The following is a 6,000-nucleotide window of genomic DNA, read 5'->3' as shown; positions in this document are numbered from 1 at the left end:
TTAATGTTAACATAACACCAACATTAACTAATGGAACTTCATTATCATGCGTTATTTATTTCAGCTAGTGGCCGAAGCAACATTTCAATTTTTTTTTTTTCTAAAAGTCTTTGTAAATGTATGGCTTATTTCATTATTTAGTTTGTTTGTTTGTTAGGTGAACTGTATCTGTAAATCATACATGGCAGTTTAATAAAAATGAATGATGACTAATTTTTTTTGTGCTAAAATGTTCCATACATAAGCATGCACACATGAACAATTGCACATAAACAGCACAGGGATCTGCATTTATAGCTTTTGAAGTTTACTTTTCTTCTTCAACGTCAGGCTCATTCTCAGCCGTTTTCTGAGGTTTTACTGACATTTCATTTGAGGAGTGGGTGGAGGACAGTGAGAGAGAAAGCGAGAGCTCCTAACAGCACTTATCATTGCTTTGTCCTTCACATCACAAACACATAGTGAATAATGGATACTATGGCAACGGGACCAGGTATTGCAAAACAGCAAAGCACGGAAAAGCACACACATCTGCAGCATATACATCCACGCACATGACTGCAAAATGCATTTCAGACAGAGATAGTAAGATGGTCCTCTCAGCGGATGAAGAATGAAAGGGAATCAAGCTGAATCTGACACCAGTGCAAACAGATCTAGATCTTTGAATGGTAATGGTAAAATCTGTGCTTTAGGAAATGTAAAGAAATATGATAAGAGAAGGTAAAGATACCCTTCATTCAAATGCATCCCAAACATAACAGCTTCTGACAGTGTTTCTTAGTTCTTAGTAGCAATCAATTGATTCCTCGATATTTAGCACACGGAATGACAGCGTCAAAGGATTCCCTTGTGAAAGGAAATGATTTTGAATTTGCACTTGTAGTGTACTTCACATCTTAAAACCATATTTTGTTAAAACTTACTTGCTCTTAAAGTGAAAGTGACATGACCCATCCAAAGTGCACACACACGGCAGTGAACACACACAGAGCAGTGGGCAGCCATAATGCTGCAGCACCCGGGAGCAGTTTGGGGTTCAGTACCTTGCTCAAGGGCTCCTGGGTCATGGTTTTACCATCCCGAGACTTGAACCCACAACCTTAGGGTTAGGAGTCAAGCGCTCTAACCACTAGGCCATGACTTCCCCAAATCTTAGAGAGATTTGACATTACTGCTCGCTGTAGTTGGCTTTGAACTGTGAAGGCTTTGAATTGTATTGTCTCCATCAGAATGTGTTCGGAAACAAAAGCGTGAGAATTCAGGAGGTTTGATTTGATGTCAATAATGCCAGATGCCATTGTTTCTGGTGTTTCGTAACAAAACATGAAGTGAATGTTCACAAAACAGTGCAAATGAGAACCCTAGTGCAGGATTTTCACTAAGCAACCACTTAAAGTGGGTTTGACAGCAAAGAGAGAGTTAAAGGTTACATAATAGGGTGAACTATCCCTTTAAATGCATGCCCTTCATTTGAGAAATAAAAATATCAACACATTAAAACATGCCATAAGCCACTAACAGGTCCTGAGACAGCAGTTTCCTCTCTCATCACTCGCACACAGATTTCTGATTGCTCTGGGAACTAATTGATCCACTAGCGTAGCTTGCTAGGTGCTATTTTAGAACCTAATGATACCAATAAACAACTGATTTCGGATTGATCTGAAAAAAAAATAATCAATAATTTGTTAAACGAGCTGTTTTCTAAGCTCCAGGGTGATCAGGAAGGAATTAGGCACCCTGCTAAGTGTTTGTTTATATGGCTGGCCCAGTTCTTTGTGCTGTGTGTGTTTGTAGCGCGTGGTACATAAACACAGAGCGGGGATTTGTGAAGCAGTCGACCACTGGAAGGGAAGTCTCCTGCTCTCATTGTGGATTAATGAGCAAAGCTTTACACTGCAATTAAATATGAAATGAATGCAGAGGTGTACATTTCCTCTCCTGTGGTCAGTGCCAAAGAGAAATCCCAAAATGTATGGCTTTGCTCTTAAAGGTGCAGTGTGTGAATTTAGCAAATTGCAATCAACAGCTCACCCCTTCCCTTTAGAGAAGCTACGGTGGCCACCACAGGTGAAGTTGACGTCGGTAAAGACAGAAGAGAGATAATTTCTTTACAAAGGTAAATTAAGGAATTATATTTGCTTAATTATTCGATAAATTGATGTTATTGCGAATATTAATGTACTTGTTCATCACTGTGTCAGTGTTTTATGAACAACAAAGTGACAAAACATGCTCTGTAGAGCAGTTTGTCCGTTTAGGGCTACTGTAGAAACGTGGTGGTGACTTCCATGAAAGGAGACCTGCGGTGTATGTAGACAGAAATAGCTCTGTCTAAGATCATAAAAACATAACGGTTCATTAAGTAAGGTCTTTATACACATCTGAAACATAGTTATGTATATTATATTGCATTTCTGTCAATAGATATTTGTAAATGTTACACATTGCAAGTGAAAAAAATGTGAAAAAGAATCAAATTTTATCAGACCGAAACATGACATCGCTGACATCTGCGCGGCAAAGTCGGTCAACCGAGTGAGGACGGGATTTGACATGACCGCACGCTGTGGTTGATCTACAAGGCTTTGAATTGTAATGTCACCATTAGAATATGTGTTCAGAAACAACAAAAGCGCGAGCGTTCGGGAGATTAATGTGAAATTATTCAAATGTATTCATATGTAAATCCCTCGTCCCGGTGCCATTGACGGTAAGGAGTTTGGTGCCCCTTGAGCCCCCCGAATGCAGTCACACTTTATCGGCCTTTATTTCTTCAGTTCAGGGACATTTTCAAGTGTGGAACAGAAGAAGGGAGGGCGAAATAAGCAAAGTGAGCAAATGAAAGCAGGAGGTGATTACTGAGCCCTGAATGGAGGCATGACTGGAGAATGATTATTATTCGATACAGAGCGAGCAGACAGCACTTTGATGAAGTGAGTGGGTATAAAATCCATACGCAGAGAGTGTTTCAGAGAGAAACTGCCCCATAGAGAGAGAGAGTAAAATGATCTGAAAAGATAAAAGGAATGATCTAGAATGAGGTTCGCCTCACACTATGTTTCTCACATTTGAAGACTTATGAAATGATCTGACAAATTTTATTTCCTTTTGTATTTTATGTGCAATTGACCAAAACTGTTGTTTTTAACAGATTTTAAGGTATAAGGTCAAATGAGCAGAATTATGAGAACAAAACTGTTGGACCACCACATTTTAAAGTCACATAAGCACTGTTTATTCATATTAAACATTTAAGATAAATGTTTTCATACTTAAGGTGTACACTACAATCTCCGTGCGCAAACAAAAATCATTTTTATACTTATATTTTAATTCTCTGGCAATCTAGGACTTCGGTATGGAGTTAAAGGTTAGGATGATATCTTTTTCGGTAGTATTATATCACATTGTGAGTGTATATTAGCACCTTTTGTTGTTTTCTCGTGGTATCTGATAGAGCGTTTGGACACGGGAGCGGTGAAAAGTGACGTCAGACTTAACAAGCGGATAATGCTGAGACGTGGCTTGATCGATTCATTTGAATGAATGACTCAATGACTTGTGTGTGTGTGTGTAAGCGTGACACCATAGAGTCCCCCACATAACAAATCCCAATTTAACCCCTAGCCATATAGAAGAAATAATAAGAAAGCGGATGATTATGTCCTAATTTTGGTCCATTCACGTACAAAAGAAAGACTGTGAATTGCAAATGCATTTTTAAAAGATTTTGGTCAATTTACTTGGAAGAGAATAACTGTAAATTGTAAATTCATATATGTTTTGACAGGGGTAGCATTTTAATAGCCTCCAAGCTAACAGAGATAGACTAAAATCCAGATTTGTGTACATATTTTGTCAACTTATAGCATTTCAATTGCCTCAAGGCTAACATAGACCAAAACCGAGATCTGGATGTTAGGGGGTATACATTTTTGCAATAATGGACCAAAAGGTTGATATCACCACTTACGTTTATTTACCTAGAATAGAAAGTCTGGAAATTGTACACATTTTGCAAACTTTTAGGTATACATTAACATATCAATGGACTCAAAGTTAACAGACATCGACTAAAATACATTTAGATTTCACTAGATTGTAACTTATAGGATAAATAATAATAAAGCAAAACAAAATAAAGCATATTTTGCCAACTTTTAAGAATGCATGAGCTTGTTAACAGACATGAATAAAAGTTGGATTGGGGGCCTTTAACATGTCATATTAGACAAATGATGAAAAAGCAGATATACTTTTTTTTTTTTTTTTTATAATACGTGAGGAGTATTCGGTGCTCCGGCTCCGCTGTCTGTTCTCAGTGTGATGGCCGCAGGAGAAATGAGGTGTACTGGGCTGTAAGCATGCACCAGTGACCTGTGTCTGTCTGTGACGGTCAGTGTTTGCGTGTGTTCTCAGATGCCCTTCATAACACTGCCCTGTAGGACCAGTACGCTCTGAAGTTTGCTGCATCGCATCACTGCTCTGCTGAACACAGATGGAAAGTCACACAAACAGAAAATAAAAGAAAATAGACTGTCCGGCGGTGTTCCACTTCATATTTGACCTCTCCTGCCTCATCTTTTGCTTACCAACATCACTCCAGTTTTAAAGGAACAGACTTTGGAATGAGATTTATATTTGTAACCGTATTTTGGGGATGGTTGACATGGTTTCTTTTTTTTGATCTGATACCATTTCATAGCCATTTAACATTAAATATCGTTCTTAACAGTACAAAGGCCTGTAAATCTCAGTGCTTGGTGAATTAACTTTAAAATTCAGTCTTTAAAAACATTTTAACCTGACAAATGTAGATAAATTCAACTTTATAGTAGATATCTTAAAAAAAAAAAAAGATTGTGGCTGTCAGTATTTGATATGGTTTTTTCTTGACTTAATCCAGTGACCCTGCACAAGAAAACCCCTTCAGAGCATATAAACCTGTAATCAGAGCCAGTAAAATATCAGACAGAGCAGTACAAAAGAAAGTAAATGCAGCATATTTCCCTGCAGTTCTCTTCCTGCGTTTGTTTCGAGGGTTCAAGCACTCTTCCGACATCCCGTTGAGCTTGCATTTAAATTGAACTGAGGCTGCTGGGTTTAGGTCGCAAAACCATGGCAACAGCTGCCGAATTTAAAGAGACACACTTTTTAACCGCACCTTCAAAGGAGTCTAGAAGATGTATTTTTACTAAGTGGGTCAGAATTCTGCCCCAGAGGCCATGGTGAGACATTTGCTTATACAGGTATCACCAACAGACGCTGCTGCACCAAAACTAGCTGAGCAGATGCTTTACATGTTGTTTTACCACTGAAGGACACTTTAGCACATTTGTTAATAATGTAAAATGAAGCAAAGCAAAGACAAAGAAAGTCAAAGGGACTCAAACAGGATAAAGAGTGTTAAAAACAAGAGATAATGACTGTCAAAACAGCAGCAAAATTACAGATGTGTCCTACTTATGAGCAGAAAGTAGCATACTCAAGTATAGACTCAGAGAACTGAAGTGGGCCTGGAGGGAGGCACAGTTGTAGATAATTATGTCAACCACACGAGTCGTGGATTGCTGTTTCGGACTGCGTTTTGATCAAAACATGTTTTCTGCTGTCATTTCCACAGATGGTGGCTTGAACCTCCAGACTAACAGCAGTTGTGTGGGAGTGGTGCTGCAGTGTTTTCCCAAAACGGTGGAAGCTGGAAGATTCTAGGTTTCTAGCTGGTCCAAACTGGATCAGATGGTTAACCCGGAACCAGGCTAAGATAACTTTAGAGGTATCTTTACAGATAAGGTATCTTAGTTGGGTCAAGGGTCCTGACTCCTGATGGAGAAACCTGTTTTACGTTCAAGCTGTCTTATGTATAGTACATTAGTAGTTGTTTGTTAGAGGTTAACCAAACTGAGGGTTCATCATGGATGGTCTACTAACAAGATGAGGTAGTAGACTATTTTGGTCCAGGGTTCTGTTGGAAGAGCCAAGTAACCAGTTTAA

The sequence above is a fragment of the Carassius auratus genome, chromosome 45, assembly GCF_003368295.1.
Source record: "Carassius auratus strain Wakin chromosome 45, ASM336829v1, whole genome shotgun sequence".
NCBI classification, from domain to species: domain Eukaryota; kingdom Metazoa; phylum Chordata; class Actinopteri; order Cypriniformes; family Cyprinidae; genus Carassius; species Carassius auratus.
Note: the sequence above shows the minus strand (reverse complement) of the source record.